Genomic DNA, 21,034 nt, shown 5'->3' on the forward strand with positions numbered 1-21,034 from the left:
CAGAAGGTTAACAGTGCTTACCAACATCTGTGACCCTAATCAGTAACTTACAATAGTTATCTTAGTATTTTACTACCCTGTTTAGGCAAGAAAACATTTAGGAGCCATTTAGCCAAATAGCACCTCTCCCCCTCCCCCCTTATTTTTCTTTAAATGATTGATTCCAACCAATTCCTTTATTTTGAAAGTAAATAGAAAAGAATACATATTTTGGTAAATACATTTGCAAGTAGATTTTCTAAAGAGCTGAAAAATCAGAGACATAAATTACCTAAAAAGTTGAAATGGTATTTTGCCTCTTCACTCTCTCTTTCACTGAAGCAACCAGAAGACTTACCAATACACAGGGAATGCTGCTATTTCAAAATAACTGTATATTTATTTACATGGTTAGTGTATGTTGTAAAATAGAAGGAAATGCAAACATTGCATTCACAAGTGAAGCTCGCTCTCTTATCAATTGCTCATTTCCACACACGTGCAGCTGGGTGAAAGTGCCTACTGGCAAAAAGGCCAGACAGGAAAGGCTGCAGGCTCCTTGCTCTGCAGCTGGTACCTCCTGCCCTGGCTCAGGAATCACACCCTACCTGCCACTGCTATTCAGGTGAGGAAGAGGCATCCCAGCCAAACAGAACAATCCAATTAAGTCATTTAGGAAGTCTGTGAATTAAGTTATCTACATGAGATATCCTAACAATAAGGTAAATCCATCAGGAAATGAATACATAAGATTAATCGTGGAAAGTTACTCATGGAAAAATTGGTAATTCACTTCTTCCATACTTCTACATTTCAGAGAACAAAATGAGGTTTTCATGAAAACATACTGGAGCAGTAGTTCTGCTAGGAAGATGCTTCATCTGAATAAATCATCTTAGCTATTTTACAGACAAAACCTTTTAAGCCAGTGTGAAACTAGGTTAAGAGCTCTAACTAGTCAAAACAACCAAATACAACATCCATGAGTATTTCCTGCTCTGCTACACAGAATCAGACTGTCTAGATGAGGTTGTAAGTCAAACAAAAGTCACACAGAATTAAATGCATCTTATTTGTAACAAAGATAGTTGTTCAGCTGGCAATTTTATACAAGTTTACCTAAACTTTCTAACTACAGAACCTAATTATTGGAATTCCATAAAGTCTTGGCTCCTAAAACAACTCCGTGTTCTTTCCTTCCTGCCCATATATCTTGTGTATTTTTTTTTCCCAAAATATGCGAGAACAGAGTGCTTTAGCAGACATTGGACAGCCTTTAAGCCATGACAAGTAAGGGGAAAAAATTTGGAGCCCCTTAGGAAGTGATTAAAGACAAATGAAAGCCAAGCTCTACCAAATGAAACAGCAAAGACCTAAAGCAAACAGAAATTATGTTCTCTGAAAAGGGACCCCTATTAAATTCGTCAGAGATCCACCAGGCAACACTCCTCCTCCTCCTCCTTGTGCTCACCTAAGAGCAGCCTGGCCATTCTGTGTTAGATATCAACTGTCTGATAAGTAACCAGCCACTGCAAGGTATTTACATCGTTTCACTTGCTGTTCCAATGCCAGTCTCAGCCCTTCCAGTCTAGTCTCAACTTCACCCACAATGAAAACAGGCAAAACAGACCGACCCACCTAAAAATCCAAAATAACCTTCAAGAGAAAAGGAAGCCCCAAAAGCCTGAAAGGCGAACGGAGCGGAGCTACACACGTATACGCTAACGTCGAAAGCCTTTTAAGTCAGGAATACACGGTAATAACAGAGTAAGGACAGAGCCCCGACAGGGACGGCATCCACCTGGCACCTACAGCGGCTTTATCGTCATGAAATTCCTAGAAGGTGGCAGCTCCGAAGCCGCCCAGCGCTCCCCGGCAGGCTCAGGCACAATATATTTAGCGCAGGATCACGTCGCAAAACTTCCAGCCGAGGTGTAGGCAGAAGAAAGCGCCCTTTGCCGCCGCGGGCCCCGGGGGCTGTCGGCGGCGACCCGGGGGGCCCAGGGCCGCGGCTGGGGGCGAGGGCGCCGCACGGCCCCGCGGGGCCCCCGGGGCGGCTGCCGGCGCCAGCCGGACCCTCCGGGAGCAGCAACAACCAGCACCGCCCGCTGGGGCCGCGGCAGGCCGGGCCGGAGGGGCGGGGAGGGCGCCGGCGGGACCCCCTCAGGAGGAGCGGGCAGGGGGGCGGCCGCGCCCGGCCGCTCCCCTCACACCCCGCCGAGCCGCGCCGGGGCCCCCTCCGCTCCCCCGCCCGGGGCCTCGCTGAGGAAACCCGAGCCGGCGGCGCGGGCAGGGCACGAGGCGGCGCGAGGCCGCCGCCACCCCCCCACCACCACCACCACCGGCCTCCCCCTCACAGCGAGAGGGGCCGTCACCCCCCTCCCGCCCCGCGCTCGGACCGGCCCCTCACCTGGCAGGGGCTCCCCGGCCCCACGGCGCCTCCCGTGGGCGGGCAACGAGGGGCAGGCGGCGGCGGCTGCGCCGAGGAGGCTTCGTCAGGGCCGGCTCCCGCAGCCGCCGGGCCCCGGAGGGGAACCGACTGCCGGGACAGGGCTGCTACCGCCGCGGCCGCGCGCAACAACTAACTCCGGGCGCCGCCGGCCGCGGCCCGGCCCCGCCCCCCCCGCGCCCCGCCCCCCGCCCCCCGCGCGCCCAGCGGTGGGGGGGAACCCCCCGCCCGCCCGGCCGTGCGGCGTAGGCCGCCCATTGGCTGGGGAGCAGCGAGGGGGCGGGGCGCCGCCACGGGTGGCGCGAGGCGCGCTGGCGGCCGGGGGAGCCGCCGCGAGGTGGGCGGGGCTGGCACGGGAAGACTACAGCTCCCAGCGTGCCTCGCGCTCGGCGCGCCGCCCGGCCCTTTAAAATCGCCTCGTGCAGCTGCGCGCGCAGAGAAATAGTGCGCTTCCGCCGGCGGGGAGAAAGTAGTCCCGGTGTGTTGTTTGAGCTCGCGCTCCGCGCCAGGCTGCTGGGCGAGAGGGGGCGGCGGGCGCTCCCGGCCCGGCTGGGGGCTCTCCCGAAGGGTTCCTCCGGGCGAGGCGAGAGGGCCGTGCTGAGGCGGGAGGTGGGGGCGGAGAGATCCGAGCGGGCTGGGGGAGCGGTAAGGCGGCCGTGCGCGTGAGGGAGGCGGCAGCGGCTGCGCGGGCTGAGGGGAGCGGGCTCCGCTGGGCGACCCCTCGGCCCTGCGGGAGAGCCGCCCTGCGGCAGGTCAGTAGGGAGGGCCGCAGCCGCAGGCCCTTCTTCTCTCCCCATCTCCTCCTCTCCTTGCCCGGGCGGGGGAAGGGGGTCGGCGGGCGCCCCGCTCCCGCCGGGAGCGGTCCCCCCCGCGGCGCTGCCGGCGGCCTGGGGCCGGCCTTCTGCAGCGGCCAGGCCTGGCAGGTTTGGCTGCCGGCCTCCCGCCCGCCCCGCGCTTGCCGGCGGGCTGTTCGCTGTGGGCCGCCGGTGAGGGGGGCTGAGGGGATCCGCCAGAGCTCGCGTTGGGTGAGTGTCTAGGCTCTCGGCTTTCTATATTCTTCCTTATAACTCTCATCTCTTCCCTTGGCTCCCGCAAGGCGGTAAGAGGTAGTAATATTTGAGGGCCCCTTAATTCTATTCATTTATCGTTTTGTTACGTCTACTTACTGCTCCCTTGTCAAGCAGGTCATATATCATAGCATGGTTTGCTGATACTTCTTTCCAATAATAGGTTTTCACACTCAGTTGCCTGTTCCTGAGGAACTTAAGTTTCTTATCATTGAGGTGGCAAAAAAAGCCCCAACCCTAGAATTGAAAACACTGGAGCCACGTGCCTTGTGAGGTGCCATTCATTCAAGTCCCCTGAAATACCAGCACTAGAGTGAAAGCCGCCTGGTTCTCACTTCCTGGAGCAAAGTAAAGCTGATTGTATTGTTATGCTGTTGGACCTTTGAAGAGAGCTAGCAGTAGATGTGGAGCTGGCTGTTGGAGATATTCTAAGGAAAGAACCCCCGAATCACCTTGTGAGTGAGAAAGATTTGTGTATCTTGGTGTTAACGTAGTGGCATCTAGGGAGATAAGGGAAGGCAGAACAAATACAAATCCTCTTTTTTACTCAGCAGAAAAAAGGAAAATTCTGTTCACAGGGAAAGGGAGCTTCTGCTATCTAGAGAAGTGGCCTCCAATTTTTTTTTTGGCTGTGCATGCCTATCAGTAAAAAAACCCTTTTTCGTGTGCACCCCCAATATATGTATATCTATTGTTTTATCAATTATATACACGTGCTACTGTACTGCTATATACCTTATAAAACGTACTCAAAAATAGAAATTAAGAAAGGATAAGATAAAGATGAAATAAACACTATTTTAAAATATTATTTATTAATGTTACAAAAAATGTTTTCTTCCCACACCTCAGTGGGTTGTCTTGCATGTGTGACCCACTTTAGAGACTACTGTTCTAGAGCACTTAGGTTTCAAAATTTGGTTGGGACTGCTCTCTTCTAAGCAAATAGAAGCTGGGTGTCATGTCAGTGCTAGTACTACTGCAGGGGAAACTTTTTCACTGGTTTACAGTTAATGTCTTTTTCAGCAGGTAAAGTCTTGTTAGAGCTTTGAAAACATCATTCTGTCCTGTGGAAAGTAAGTTGTGTAGGTGGACTAAGCTTGGCTAAGGCCACATAGCGACAGAAGTGGGTACAAGAATTTGGGGGAACCATGCTCTAGCAAGTTTATGTATCTTACTCGGAAGTGGTCATTCTTAATTTTATAAGAATTTAAACATAACCAGCTGTTGAAAACAAAGAATTTATTTTCATGACTTGGTGGGGTTTTGTTTTGTTTTTAAATCCAGGCCATATGCGTAGGGACACAAACTATCTGATATTTGAAGACATTAGTGAAATGCAGTTTTATCTTTTTTGTTTTCTCACACACCTATGTTATATGCTTGTTAGAAGGGATGAAATACTCTGCGTTTCTAGAACTATACTAGTTGCTGGCAAATACTGTAAATTTAGAGTCCAGGAAATTGAGGGAAAGTGATTAAATTTCTTTTCTGTCCTTAGAAGTCTGGCATGTCTTGAAATAAAGTTGAGATTACTAATTCTCTAAGGAGAACTAGGCTTAGAAATGGTGGCTAAAGCAAAGTATTCAGATTATTCTTAAATTTCTTAAGTCAGCTTTTGTGTAGGATACTAGCACACTTCAGAATAGAAAAAAAATGAAGATTGTGTGATCCAACCCCATTGTCTTGATTGTAAATTGGGTATTCTTTTTTCCTTTGGTTGTTCATGGTGAGGCACATAAAGGGTAATGAGACATACACCTTTTATGGCTCAGGAAAGGGAGAAGAAAATCAGGTTTCTTACAGGGATGTTTCTTTAGTATCTGAGGATAGGATTCAACTCCTCTATGTGTACTTGACTGTTATGAGGTGACTATAACAAATTCTAGTACTTTGTAATAAAGCAACCAAGAGGAGAGAGATTCTTACTGTCTTCCATCTTCTGTTCTTGCAGGACACCTTCCCTCAACAAGCCCAGGCTTTCTGTGTCTGATGGCCAGGGACTGCGCAGAGAACTGAGAAGACGTGCTGATTTCCCCAGTGCTGCTAGACTTCTGAATGAAATCAGTGACTGTGAGCTGTGTTTTTGCTTTGTACCCGCATCACAAAGTTATTCTTTGTATCAGAGCACAGGAATCGAGAAAACTGTAAACTAATGTGTTCAAGTTAACTTTGTAAGCTTTCTTTCTTAGTGCATCTGTTCACAATGTATTTAAACAAAGGGTCACTTAGTATCAAGGTGTGCCTGATTAGCAAGCTATACCTTCTCAACTGCCAAAGCAAGCTCAGCCTTCCATATTAAGTGCTCTCTTTCATTAAATATGATTTGGTTTAGGGCCAGTTCTTGGCTGAGATTTTTCTCAAGCTTACCACTGACTGGGACAAAAGTTGCAGGCAAATTTAGAGCATGCTTCACCAGAACAAGCTGGTATAGGTTTCTGAATTCTTGCTGTACCTCCTGCCCTCCGCAGGCTGTGGTTGAAAAACTTAAGTACTCCCACTCACCATTACTGAAGTGTACACAAAGTTGTGCTGATTTTTTCGAGTACCGTGGCATGTGCTATGAGAAACTGTTAGACATTGGAACACAGGTGAAGAGGCTGCACTTATAATAATGGGGATACTCTTCTGATGGGGATACTCTTCTGATAATGATCTGTGAGAGAGAAGGGTAACTCAAGGGAACATGTGTGTACTTTTTCAAGGACAGTAGGTGGATGAAGAAAGGCTGTCTTTTTCTCTTTTTGCTAGTTGTTTGTGTACACTAATAAAATGCCCTTTCTATTGATAATTTGATTGGCTTTGGAGAGCTCCCCAAACTAGGTTGCTTTCTGCATTCCTTAAGCTTTTTTATATTTTTACTTCCATGATTTCTCTTGGAAAGAGAGGGGGAATATTTCTTGCTTTCATGGGAACTGTTAAGCTTCAGTTCTTTTCAAGAGATGAAGAGTGGTGGATAAAAACACTTCAATACTAAGCATTCGCTAGGTATGACTTAACTAAGAACAGTTTGTTTTCAGGAACCACTATTATTTTCCCCACTGGATTTGTTCATGAAAGCAGCTAAGGCTAGGTGGTGTCTATTTGAAATACACGGTGCAAGTGGTAACTAAAACTTTCATTAGTAATGTAGGTCAGCCTCCATTGGCAAGATCCGCTATGTTGGCCATGTTGTAGTATTGTCTGACTACAGAACTGGCTTGTTCCTTTACCAGTGGCATAGTTGTTCCAGGGGCGTCGGTAATGCAGCCATTAGCTCAGACAGCAGCCACTGTTTTTTACTACGTGTGGTCTGGTACTGGTCTTTTGAGTTTTGAGGGCAAAAAAACTGCATCTGAGTTTATACATGGACTGACAGTGTTACTCCCAGTGGGATAGGTCAGGTGGTAAGCAATTTAAAACAGACTAGCCTTGTAATAAACTCTTCTATAATGGGATTGGTGAGATGTATCTGTTAAAGCTTTTTGTATGCAAGTTAATCCCACAGAGGGTTAATTCTTATTAAAGGAATAATTTGTGGTGTTCATACCTGTCTGTTAGGGACAAACTTGAGACTGACATTCTACTGCTGAAGGGCTACTTAATAACAGTTTGATAAGGACAGCTTTTGGTGAATTGCAGCTAGAGCTAGTTTTGAATGACTCTGTTTATCTGGGAGAAATCTTCGTTCTGTGTTACAGGGGAACAAAACCAATTACAGTGGAATAACTGAATACTTCTAAGTTCTGAATTTGTTAGGAAATCTTCCTTGTTTCTTGACCTTACTCACACAAATACTGATGCCCTTTGAAGAAAACTTGTCTTTCAGAAATTATATTAAGACCATTACTGACTAGATTTTTTTAATAGTAAATATGTTAAATGGAAGCTGTGCTAAGCTGTCTTCAAAGAGGCTTATTAACAATTTTGATCCTAGAAACAAATGATCCTGCTCTCCTTTGCAGGAGACTAGGGCAATAGCTTACTTTGACTGAATGATTTCAGTCTTTTGGACCATACATCTTACATGGCATACAATGAATAACAAAATAAACCTTATACTTCACTGTCTCTGAAATTCTTATGACTTGGATTGTTTGTACTGTTTCTTCAGGTAAAAGGGAATCTAAAACTTTTGAGTGTGTCTTTGGGCATTATGGCTGGGAAAAGTAATGAGGCAAGCAGCTGACACCCTTCACCTGTAGTTCAGAAAATTGCAGTACCATGAAAATGGGAAGAGTTGTTTTAGTCAAAAGACTGGTGGCATAAAGTTTTTTTTACTGATGATAACAGTGTGTGAAGTACATAAACAAGAGAATGAGGATAGTGAAAGTGTCAGCTAGTAACTGAGTTCAAGAGACTTAAGACTGACAGAATTTATTTCTGAATGCTTTTTCCATCTTTTTTTCTTCTGCAGACCAGTGCAGGACAGGGAGGATTTCTTGGCTATTCAGTGGATTATCAGGGGAAAGTGTACTTTTGTAAAAAAAAAAAAAACAACAACTTGTAAAACACATTGTTGTGTTCAAATATGAAAAGGTAAATTCATAGCTTTAATTATACTGTGGTGTTGGAGGGTTCATTTGCAGCCAAAAGAAACTCTCAACACAGTGTTCTTAATTGCCCTTCAAAATATTTGTCATCTATAGAACTTGCTAGGACTTTAAGTGGTGGTATATATGATTTGTGCTTTCTGTTTGGGCATGTAATTCTGAAGGAGCTTGAGCCAGTGAATCTTCACTGCTGTTGCCCTCTGATGCTAGCACTTGTGCATGTTTTTGGCAAACTGTTTCAAAGAACTTATGAGGTGAAAACTTTTATCTAGCTGGTAAATTAGTTCAAGGACTTGGACAGGTTGAAAACCAAACAGTTTGCATGAACACCAGCGTATGCATGGGGGAGGTGAGTGTAGCTGGTTGTGAAGACGACTGGGAGTAATAAGATGGGGAAGTGGTAAGGCCCATGGTTTACCTGTGACATAAAACTGTGTGATGTACCAAATTGAGGGGGTACTCAACCTTAGCTGCTCTGGATCTGTATTGATATAGTAGTTGCTGAAAGGCCAGTTCTGTTCCTTTTCTTTATCCTGATGCTTATGTGATTATGCAGCAGTTATGGGGATGTTACTGTCAGGAAGGGGCATTGCTTTACTTCCACTTCAGGCACACCAACTAGCTTGCTGCATTTGTGTGCATCACTTCTGGCTCAAGAGAAACAGTTGTGCAGTTTGTGGGAGGAATAGGACAAGCCCCTTAGATGCCCCTAGCTGTGATGTTAAACTGCACTGAGTAACTAGCTACTCAGTGCAACTGCTACCTGGTTTGTCCCCTGGATGTGGTAGCTGTCCCAGCAAGTGCAGGGAATGAGAGAGATTTGGGGATTTTTTTTTTTGAAACAAGCTTAATGGATGACTAAGGAATATTTTTTTATTATTATGGTGCGACCTAAATATGTACCTAAGCCTGCCAGTATGGTTGCTTGCTTTAGTGGGATGGGTTCTCAGGCAGTCTTAACCAAATGGTGGTTCAATCAGTTCTGACTTAGCTGTGTCTGTTCCTTTTATTTCAGGTGAGTGGTATGACATGAATTAGTTGGTTTTGTGAATTTTTGTGTTTGTTACTTAAGAAAGAAGCAATTTGTTTCTCTTGGAATTCCCTTGGCTGCTGTTTCAAAGCCTTGGACATAAGGTGGCCTGTTGTTTTCTAACTTTGGAATACTGTTTGCTGAAAACAAGTAATTGACAGAACATCAGTAATGCAAATGAACTTGGTTTTGGAAGAATGGACTGTCTTTGTTATTTGTGTTTGAATAAGCTAAATAATAATCTCAGGCTTATGACTCTGGAGTCATAATTATTTGTTGATCAAAGATTGAATTTCTGATGTAATGGAATTTAGTGTCCCATACTAGTGTTCAAAATATGCTGTGCCTGGCAATATATGGAAAGATAAGGTGTCAGTCTCTATAGTTGGAAAAGCAGTGGAGAGCTGTGGCAAAGCAAGTTCTGGTAATAGTATGAGACTATACAACAGAGAAAATAAGATCAACACTAAGCAAAATACTGAAAACAGTAAACTGTGAATCTTCTTTCACACTTTTAAATCCGGAGTTTGCTAACATCGCATTTCTGCCAAGAAGACTGGGGGACAGGGAGGAATGTTCCCAGACTGGGTAAATGGCACACAAAGGTGAGAGAAGAAAACTTGGTGTACATTTTCGTTTTAAGCATTTTTAACTGGCATTAACTGGAATAGATTTAGACTAGATATAAGGAAGAAATTTTTTACAATGAGGATGGTGAAGCACTGGAACAGGTTGCCCAGAGAGGTAGTGGAGGCCCCATCCCTAGAAACATTCAAGGTCAGGTTGGACGGGGTTCTGAGCAACCTGACCTAGTTAAAGCTGTCCCTGCTCACTGCAGGTGGGTTGGGCTAGATGACCTCTAAAAGGTCCCTTCCAACCCAAAACATTCTATGATTCTAAGCCTTTTCCCTTGGTACAGTGCTCCTCTCATGTCCCACTTCTCTACAGCGTACTTTAAGAATAAGCATAATCTTCCTTGTTTGCATTTTTACTTATCCAGTACATTGACAAAGACATCTTTTGATACCTAAAGAATAAAAAATTTAAGAGTTTTTGTAGAAAGATATGCCATTTAAAGCAACCACATCTTCAAATACACAAGCATCTTGTTGGAATATCTCATTAATCACAAATTCTGTAGGATTTCTAGAGTAGATGAGCAAATCTTCGGAGTTTCCAAAAGTCCTGAGCTATATAGGCATGTTAGAATGCTTATTTCTCCTTCAGGATGTATTTCTTAATGAGCAGGTTTTACATTAGTTCTTGCTGCTTGGATCTGAATGTTTGTGATTGTCTCAACAAAAGAGGGCTCTAAAACATGAGCTGGAAGTTTCTGATTCAAAACAGAGTACCAAAGCAGTGATAAATGGGGAGAAATTCGGAAAGCTTAGTGGAGGCAGTGTAGCATTAGAAGATATAATGTGCTCATTGTTTCTGTTGGAGTTCAAACTTGCCAATGTAAAATTGAATAATAATCACAGGAAAAAGATGTTCTTCATGTGTGCCTGGTTAGCAGTGTAGTTATGTAAAAAACATATCGTAGCAGTTTTTTCAGTCCTGATATCTAGTCATTTACTATCATAGGTGACTATACTAAAGTCTTCTTTTGGAGCAGATTTCTGGCTCTGGGTACATTTATTGGAGTATGCTTTAGCTGGTGTTGCAAATGACTCATGCTACTGATAAAATGAAGTCGAGCTAACGAATATTTGACTAAATCCTCACTGTTTCAGTATGTGGGAAGCATGACAGAATACTTACAACTACTTTTCTGCTGAGTTTAATTAAGATAAGAAAGTGTATTTGCTGCAATTCATATACGATATGAAAAGCCAGTGTAATAAGTATCCCTTGTTAGAACAAATGAATCAGAATTTGTGGAATTCAAGTTCTGTTTCCATACTCATGGGAAAGAATCTCAGCTTTCATCAGGAGAATAAATGTTTAGCTTTAGATTGGAAAGAAAAAAACCTGAGAATGTCAAGTCAGCTTATGCGATAATCCTAATTTTTTTCTGGTAATTATATTTCCTCCCACTTATGACTATTTTGGGGACCTCAGTTACTGGAATAGTTTCAAATGTTCTTCATTTCTGACACCACTAGAATTTTAGTGAGAGCTGAATCTCAGGCTATAGGGTTATAGAAATGTAAGTCACTAACTCTTGGCTGTGCTAGTTGCATCCCTTTTTCTTCTGCCAGCTGCAATGCTTGTTGGATCCTGTGTTGAGCCATTTCACCCTTTAATCTGGCATAAACTGATTTTATAAATGAACTAAAAGCTGTTCTGTTTCTTTAGCATGCTGAAACGCATGACTTGTCCAGTGAACAGAGGTGCCAGGCTGAAGAAGATGCAATAGGAGTAGTTAGTAGTTAAATAGGCTTAGGCTACCATAGAACTGTAGCCTTAGGCAGTGGAGAGCTATTGTCTGCACCTTCCAGCACTTGATTTATCTTCATGCAGGCAGATGACCTTTCTGAATGCTTCTCTTAATGTCATGTGAAAACTCTACAAGGGACTGCTAGTTGAATGAGTCCAACAAGTTATCTTTGGTGATTGGGGGTGGCTCATGTAGCTTAGTATGACTGTTTACCACGTGTGGAAGTAGGAGGTTCCAAATGCATTCTTTTTTTAATAAGCTCTGGTATTTATTTGAGCCCTCTGTGTCCTTTTGACTATGTACCTCAGCTGGTGGAAGATACCTAGCTTCCCCTCTCCCCTGCCATTCTCCCAAAGGGAAGAGTTAGGGAGTTAGAGCAGCTCTGTGAAAAGTCCAGTAAGCTGTGGAGATTGCCATAACCAGGTGAGAAAGGACAAGGGAGCAAGACCTTCCCCTCTCTGCAGCAGCAAGCTATTACTCTGTAACCAATCCTTAAATCTAGGCTGTATCAAAATATGCAAAGCTTGAGAAAGAGGCCTGAAAATTGTGTTCATCTAATGCTCAACTTATGCCACCAGTATTTTGCCACTTTCCTATTCTGCTTCATCAGTTGACAATCGTGTATAAATCGATATGTGACATTATTAGGATTCTGTAAACTGTTCACTTAACACCAAACAATTAAAAAGTGGAAGCACAAGTATTTTTTTTAAGCTCTGAGTATAGGAAAAAGAAAGGCAGAAAAAAGCTTCTGAATCATATTAGTTTGTGATCCCTGGCTTTTTAAATGTCAATTTAAAGTCACAAATAGTGCCTGATTCATCCTGCTTTCTGAAATTTGATGTCTTTGAACAAAATGGCATCAATTTAAAACTTCTTCGTTACTTGAGGAGAGGTAATGTGACAACTGCTTTTTAAATAGTTGTGGTTTACTAACCTAGTTTAGTTTTTTGTTTTTAAAGCCTGTACTCAAGCAAACCATACTTTACATTTGGTCACATTTAAACTAGTATGCCTCAGGACAGGTATAGGTGGGGGAAGCCCTTCTTGGAAGCAGTGACATGAAGAGGTGTTGGAGATGACTGGATTAATTCAGCTGAATGTTAGCATTTAGTGAAGCTCTGAGCAACTAAGCCTTAGGTATAAGAACAGATGAGTCTAACAGGCAAGGTAGTAATACACGTCTTCTGCAGCGGGCAGTGTGACAGCTACTCTTGGAATTCAGAAAGAGTTGCTAGCACACTGGAAAAAGGTCAGAGTGTGAAAATAAGTTAAAGGCATATTTTCAGTCCTGAAAATGAATGCAGGCACTGCATTCAATTTCTTGAAAGGATGCATTTATCAAATTGCAACTTAATAAGAATTTATTGATATAGGTTCTTAGTTTATAGGGTCTAGCCTGCGAAAGTGTAACAAAATCTAAGTGACTGCTACAATAGAAAGTTGTACAAATTTACTGTGTGCATAAGTATCATGTGGGTCAAATGATGCAATGATGCTTCTCTTACTGTCTGTCTTTAAAACTGGTAATGGGTAACTATTATGTAGATTTGAATTCCTCTTTGTGTTTCTTTTTTTAACAGAGGGTAGGTAGCCGATGCTAAATGGGTCAGTCTGGGTGATCACAGTCATCCCCTCTAGCCTGTGTATGTGGGTATACTGCAGCTTTACAGACAGGAAATAAGTTTTTTTAGTTCTAGCCCAGGAAACTTTTTTGAAAGTAAAAAAAATCTTGCAAGTATTTGTATTAGACTAACCAAAGTGGTCTTTGTCTTGACATAACATTTTATTTGATTGTTCATCTGTTTACATTTGGATATAAAAAGCTATAGAATTAGTAACTGCAAGTTAAATTTAGACTGTATGACTTTAGGGGAATTGTTTTGAATGAGTAGTGATATGAAAATCATCCTAATATCAATGATATTTTCCTTACTTGAGAAACCTTTTCTGTTAATATTGTCTTAACCTTATAAAACTTAAAATTCATTACAAGTATGAAAAAATGTGAACTGCATTATAGATGGCTTACTTGTATTTTCTCTATAGAAAAATGCTTTAAAAGTTTGGGGGTTTTTTAGGTAAGTTACTTGCATAATTCTATTGCCAGTTGTAAAAACACATATTCTGTCCCAATGCCATTTCAACAAAGTATTTCTCAAGGGAATTACAGAAAAGACGTTTATCAGAAGGGTTTGCAAAGCATGCAGAGAATAAGATTACAAGAAACTTCCAACGTGTTCCTAAAGTTTATGTTCTTGCATTGCTGAATGTAGAAGAATATTGTAAGTATTGATATGCAAATAAGCACACACAAAGGGTTTAGATTTTTATAGTGAGGAAGAGTGGGAAGACAGGAGATTTCAAATGCATAGCAAAGGCTAGAAACTTTAAAAAAAAATCTAACTTCAGCTTTTATCTCAGTGTCTTTATATTATAGACTTCTGGGAATTATGTTTAGAAAAAAGTTTTTTCTTTATTGATGCACAATTCTTTATTCTCAACTCTGAGGTCAGTAATATTTGTCAGATAAGTGTCTATTACTGACTTTTTGTGGAGACATTTAAATAATGCTATATAAATGTAGGAACTTACTGGTCTATAGCTCTATTGCATGATTGGTTTTTTTTCCTTTCAGATTGTGTGAATGTGGATCAGTGACTGACCAAGAGAAGATTCTGGGCAAGTGATGAGGCAGGATTTTGATAATGCAGCCTTGCAGTAATATATTAAGTGAAAGTTATCATGAAAAAGGTACACTAGTCTGTCATAGGCAGATCAATTTTACCTGAATGAGTTGTCAGCTTATAATAGGAAATGTATCATACCTCCATTTTTGAGACTTGTGTCTCTGTTCTGAACTTGCTTGGTAGCATCTCACTACTGTGGATGTGTTTGCATACCATTGTAATTAAAAATACAGAAATTTGAGCAATTGGAGGTTTTGCAGATCAGAGAAACAAGTTTCCTGGCATTTGCTGTGACTTTATACTGCTAAATAACTTAGTGCTTAAAAGATAAATGAACTGCAAAGTAATCACCCCAAAGAAGCTAGACAGTACCATCAGCAAAAGCTGACAAGGAATTAGAATGGCAATTTATTTGAAGGAATAGAGAAGAAATGACAGATCAGTGAAATAGTTGACAAATCAGTTGCTTTTTGGATGTTGAACATGTAGGAGGGTTTGCAAGTGTATTGTGTTAAATACTGCAGCGGCAAGCCATGATTTGTAACTGCCTTTGAGAAATTCAAAGGCTATGGGAGGCTTGTTGAAACCCATAAGGAGATGGTGCCATGTGGGAATAAGGTGATGGAGTTGAAAGAAATTGTATTGATGAGAGGATGCAGAGTGGTTGATAAGATCTAATTTTTAAAGCCATAGTGAGGAAATTAAGGCATCAGGTGCCAGTTCACATTGTGAAAATGAATTTGTCTCTGTAAGTGGTGTTGTCTCTACAATCACTTGCTGAAGCTAATGTGCCTCTAGCCTTCATTTTGGAATTAAATGACCACTTTGAGGTTACAGTGTGGTCAAGCAGCTGATTCTTGAAGGAATCAAGAGACCTGAATATTCCCTGTGTTCTTTCTTCCAGTGAGTTCTCTGGCTATTTTTTCACTCATCTCTGCCTCTGATTTTTGTGACCTTTCTCTCATGCAGATAGGCCTACCTTCAAACATAATAGCTCCCAGCCTCACATGTGGCAGCAGTCACTTGTAGTCTGAACTGCCATGCTTGTAGTAAGGATGTAGTATTTGATTATTCAGGTAGGGCTTGCATATTGCTGTGAAGATGGTTGCATGCTACTAGCGGCACGAGTGTTAGTTTGTGAACCTTAATCTAGCTTTGGCACAGAATGTCTTCTCAGTTTTTGATATAGCAGAGATTCCATTTCTTTTCAGATTTAAACCCCTATTGTCATGCAAATTATAGTATATCCTCTGTGAGTCTAGAAATGAGAGCCTAGCTTTTGCTTATACACAATGAAGAGCTTGATGTTACAGTATCTTCTTGGTCCCTCAGTTGTCTGTCCGTATAATCTTGTGAAAGTGTATGCAGTACATTATGCTGTGTCCTCCACTTGAAGGCACACAATATATTGAACAAGTGGACTAATTAGTGGAGTGGCAAGCATAGCAGCCCCAAGCTAAGCTTTTCATTTGAAGAAAAGGGAAAAACTCTACTTAAAACTGCTACTGAATTAAACCTACTTGAAATCACTGAATGTTGGGTTCTGTGCAGTGAGCCTAACACATTAACTCCTCTTTGAAAAGACAACTTGCCACTGTTTTTTACAGTTTGTTGAAATGGCTTGCATTGGGATAAATACTGCTTGTTGTATTCGGAGTTGAGAGTAAATCTGAGCTTAATGCAAAGGGTGAAGGAATCTTTGTGTAGGGGCAGTATAATATTGGAAGTCCAGCTCTAGCTTCAGTAATTGGAAAGATCATCTTGGATTCCTTGCTAAGGTTGCTCTTGATGGAATATATATCTATAATTTTTTTTTAATCCCCCCCAGTTAATAGATGAATAAAGTGAAAACTTTCCAACTCTGTTCTGGTCGTAGAGAGAAGAATTGTCTTCTGTCCATCAAGCTTTGTCAGGACTGGGAGAGGTGTTGTCTGATACTCCTCTAGTCCTGTGGCCATTGTGAGGAATTTTTTCAACTGCTTTTATGTCCTGCCTTCTATTCATCGCTGTCTCTGTCCTGAGAATAAAAGGTGCTTATTTCTTCAGCTGTCGGTAGCCTTCCTAACCAAAAAAAAAAAAGGCAGTGAGGACATTTGCTGGTTTACTTCTGTGTTGACCAGAAGCTTTGAGCCAAACAGCCTGCCATGGTAGTGTCTACCATAAAGATGACCTTCATTTTGGTTTTGAGTAGGTGATGACCTCCAGCAGTCCCTTCTAGTCTAAAGCAGTCTTTGAGTCATTAAATGTGAATGATATGAGAGATGTATTTCCTGATTTATGGAAGTGGGATTAATTCAGTATAGCAGATGATGTGGACTTCTCTCAGTGTTTCCTTTTTCTTCCTTTACAACTAGGCAGGAACAGCTAACAAAGAAAACACAGTGACTAGACACATGCCTTGCTTGTTAATGCTTTGCTGGGTGGATCTCAGTCAGCAAAACTAGTTGGAATCTGCAGATTTTTTGTATGGTTAGGAGATATTTATGTATAAAATGTGCGATTATCAAATGATGTTAGGAAATGCTACTGAGAGAGGCATTTTAAATAGGAATACAAACAAGTTCATGGTGATTAAGACATGGATACTTGAGTGGAGGAAAATTTCGGTGTGAAGTGGATGAATGTTTCTGCTTCTTGTTAATTGAACTGTTAGCTGTAAATGCAACATACTTTAATTGCCCAAAAAATAGAATTTTTACAAGCTGAAATTTCAAACAGTCTTTCCTAATCAGCTTGATTACTTGGTATAGTTTCAAATAGGCTTCTCCTTTTATTTGTCTTTTACATGCTAAACTCCAAATACCTGGGTATGTTATGCTGTGGATGGGAGATACTTAGTGTCTGGTGCAGTAGTCCTCCGTGGTCTCATTGCAACCTGCTCTTGGAGGTTTACTCATTGCTGTTACTTGTCAGGAAGCAATAGGAGAGCTGACTAGCCTGTTTCGAGAACTATGTACTCATTGCTGAAGAATCAGTGTGTGCTACTTATGGCAGGCAGGTAAGGGTTACTTAAAGGTTTACTTACTTAAGGGTTTCTTCTGGAGTGGATATTTTATCATGAAAAACAAAGCTCTGTTGATGTGAACTGAACCTGCTGGATTCTTTTTAGTGAGCTTACCATGGAGCTTTGGAATGCCATGGGCATATTTTGTCTACAGTTAAACATAGATGACCCTTTCTAGAGGTCAGGAAACAGTTCCAGGGTGGGAATTAGCTGTTTTGGGAGACTGTTAAAGACCAGGAAAGCCAAGCTTCCATTACTGTAATAAATGTTTTATCTCAGGAAGTCCATAAGCTCAAATATAACTGTTAAAGTTTTCATAAAAGCTGAATACCTTCTGCTTTCAAAAATGGAATGTTTAAAAAGCAATGTCACACTTTTTCGATGTTGTTCTGGGAGACGTAGGGACGAGCAAAATACAGATGCGTGCTTTTTCAGAGGAGCCTTTTTTAAAGGAAAAGGGAATGCTTGTGACTGAAAAGACAGTTGTCTAACTGAAAAGCCCCTGAGCTAACTTTTAGGATTAAATGTGGTAATGGATCCTCAGATAACTAGTGTACTCACTTCTAACAGCTGCAAAATGTAACCAAAAAAAGTAGGTTTCCTGAATTGGCAGCACTGTGGCTGTACTTCTGTTGTAAAATGTTAAGGTTCTACAAATCAAAAAAGACAGAGTATTACCTAAACTCCTGTTTTCCACCAGTTTGCTTTGTCTGTTTCTGATTAAGGCAATGAACTTCAGATTATGAGGTTATACTGAGGGGAAATCTTTTGTAGCCCTTCTGAAAATACAAATATTTTTCCATTTTCCCACTATTTAATGCTGTGTAAACCAGAGTGTTACTGACCTTTTGTCAAGCTTCATGCAGACTTTAGTTATTTCTCTTTGCAGTAAGAATCGCATAATGTGTATTCAAGTCTAGATGTCTGAAACCAAGCAATGACTAACAGTTAGCTGAGATGTCCAAGATAAAACGGTTAAGATTGGTAGCATTTTGAAGACTGTTTCTGAAGTTTAGTTGTATTCTTAGCTCTTAGATTTCCTCTAAGACCTTCTTTAAATCAGCTATGCCTCTTTACCCATATATAGGGGTGTTGGGATAATATTTATGCTTTAGCTCAGAGGAACCATATCATAGAATCATTTAGGTTGGAAAAGACCTTTAAGATCATCCAGTCCAACCATTAACCTAACACTACAAAGTCCACCACTAAACTAATTAAGGGTGGAGTAGCAATTTTGTGTTTCCTGGCTTGGTGGCTGGATCATTTATAATGAAAGTAAAAACTAGGAATCATTAAGGTTGGAAAGGACCTCTAAGATCGTCAGTCCAACCATCAACCCAACACCACCATGCCTACTAAACCATGTCCCAGAGTGCCACATCTACCCCTTTTTTGAACACTTCCAGGGATGATGACTCCACCACCTCTCTGGGCAGCCTGTTCCAATGCTTGACTACTCTTTCCGTGAAGAAATTTTTCCTAATATCCAATCTAAACCTCCCCTGATGCAGCTTGAGCCCATCTCCTCTTGTCCTGTCGCTAACTACTTGGGAGAAGAGACCAACACCCACCTCACTACAACCTCCTTTCAGGTAGTTGTAGAGAGCAATAAGGTCTCCCCTCAGCCTCCTCTTCTCCAGACTAAACAATCCCAGTTCCCTCAGCCGCTCCTCATAAGGCCTGTGCTCCAGACCCTTCACCAGCTTCGTTGCCCTTCTCTGGACATGCTCCAGCACCTCCATGTCCTGCTTGTAGTGAGGGGCCCAAAACTGGACACAGTATTCCAGGTGCGGCCTCACCAGCGCCGAGTACAGGGGGACAATCATCTCCCTGCTCCTGCTGGCCAAACTATTCCTGATACAAGCCAGGATGCTGTTGGCCTTCTTGGCCACCTGGGCACACTGCTGGCTCATGTTCAGCCGGCTGTCTACCAACACCCCCAGGTCCTTTTTGGCCAGGCAGCTTTCCAGCCCCTCTTCCCCAAGCCTGTAGTGTTGCATGGGATTGTTGTGACCGAAGTGCCGGACCTGGCACTTGGCCTTGTTGAACCTCATCCAGTTGGCCTCGGCCCATCGATCCAGCCTGTCCAGATCCCTCTGCAGAGCCTTCGTACCCTCCAGCAGATCAACACTCCCACCCAGTTTGGTGTCCTCTGCAAACTTACTGAGGGTGCACTCAATCCCCTCATCCAGATGGTTGATAAAGATATTAAACAAGACTGGCCCCAAAACAGCCCTGGGGAACAGTGGTCGTGACCGGCCGCCAACTGGATTTAACTCCATTCACCACAACTCTCTGGGCTCAGCCACCCAGCCAGTTTTTTACCCAGCGAAGACTACGCCTGTCCAAGCCATGAGCTGCCAGCTTCCCTAGGAGAATGCTATGGGAGTCTGTGTCAAAGGCTTTAGTGAAGTCCAGGTAGATGACGTCCACAGCCTTTCCTTCATCCACTAGGCGGGTCACCAGGTCGTAGCAGGAGATCAGGTTGGTCAAGCAGGACCTGCCTTTCATGAACCCGTGCTGGCTGGGCCCGATCCCCCAGTTGACCTGCACTTGCCTGTTGAGTTCACTCAATATGAACTGCTCCATAACCTTCCCTGGCACCGAGGTCAGGCTGACAGGCCTGTAGTTCCCCGGATCCTCCTTCTGGCCCTTCTTGTAGATGGGTGTCACATTGCCTCCAGTCATCAGGGACCTCCCCTGTTAAGCAGGACTGCTGATAGATGATGGAAAGTGGCTTGGCAAGCTCCTCTGCCAGCTCCCTCAGTACTCTTGGGTGGATCCCATCTGGCCCCATAGACTTGTGAGCATCCAGGTGGTGTAGCAGGTCATTAACTGCTTCCTCCTGGCTCCTGGACTATGAGGGCTCCATTCTGCTCCCTGTCCCTGTCTTCCAGCTCATGGGGCTGAGTACCCTGGGGATGACTGGTCTAGCTATTAAAGACAGAGGCAAAGAAGGCATTAAGTACCTCAGCCTTTTCCTCATCCTTGGTGACAATGTTCCCCCCCCACATCCAGCAAAGGATGGAGATTCTCCTTGGCTCTCCTTTTATTGTTGATGTACTTCTAAAAACATTTTTTATTATCTCTTACAACAGTGGCCAGATTGAGTTCTAGCTGGGCTTTTGCTTTTCTAATTTCTTCTCTGCATGACCTAACAAGATATCTGTACTCTTTCTGAGTTGCCTGCCCCTTCTTCCAAAGGTGGTAGACTCTCCTTTTTTTCCCTGAGTCCCAGCAAAAGCTCCCTGTTCAGCCAGGCTGGTTGTCTTCCCCGCCAGCTTGTCTTACAGCACACAGGGACAGCCTGCTCCTGTGCCCTTAAGACTTCCTTCTTGAAGAAGGCCCAGCCTTCCTGGATTTACTTAACAAATATATATATAGAAATGAAATAATCAAAAGGAAATGTTAAAAGCAGTATAAATCTTTGCTCTTTGCTAAATACAGTAAATACTCAAACCTGAATGCCAAGTATCTTTCAGAACATTTATAACTAAACATGAATTAGGAATCCTTTCAAATGTAACTGCTTGAGACTTCGTGTGTTACATGCAAGACCTCCATCCTTGTGTCTCTTCAGTCTTCAGCCTATTTGAAAAGATTTACATTCTCTTTTAGGACTAGATTTATTGCTTACATAAATCACGTCTATTTTGCAGAGCTTGTGCACGTTTCCCATCTGCAGTTCCTTGTTTCCAGCATCTAAGGAGCAGCTGTGGAAGAGGGAAGTTGGAAGAGTAGATTATTATAGGTCTTAGCAACACTTTTCCCAGGGTCTTGTTTGCTGTTTGGCTTCAAGCTCTAGGCAGTGATGCTCTGCTCTTAGTCACTGTTTTCCCCTGGCTGCTTTTGATTTCTTGCCTATGATGTGACAGGATAGACACAAAGAAGAGATTGCAG

The 21,034-nt window shown here is 42.9% G+C and overlaps 1 protein-coding gene across 5 annotated transcripts in view; it reads left to right on the forward strand.

The window, feature by feature from the left end:
- Nucleotides 1-2,892: 2,892 nt before the first annotated feature.
- The window catches only part of HMG20A (high mobility group 20A), a 48,425-nt gene continuing 30,283 nt past the window's right edge, over nucleotides 2,893-21,034 (forward strand). For 3 of the 5 annotated variants that reach the window (XM_075714290.1, XM_075714293.1, XM_075714294.1), the window contains exons 1-2: nucleotides 3,048-3,073; nucleotides 5,450-5,568. The gene's annotated coding sequence lies outside the window, so the exon portion shown is untranslated. Of the gene's footprint in view, nucleotides 2,907-3,047; nucleotides 3,074-5,449; nucleotides 5,569-14,151; nucleotides 14,192-21,034 lie in introns of those variants that run through there. The other 2 variants (XM_075714291.1, XM_075714292.1) reach the window with 2 other exon arrangements.

Source organism: Pelecanus crispus, chromosome 7 (genome assembly GCF_030463565.1).
Source record: "Pelecanus crispus isolate bPelCri1 chromosome 7, bPelCri1.pri, whole genome shotgun sequence".
NCBI classification, from domain to species: domain Eukaryota; kingdom Metazoa; phylum Chordata; class Aves; order Pelecaniformes; family Pelecanidae; genus Pelecanus; species Pelecanus crispus.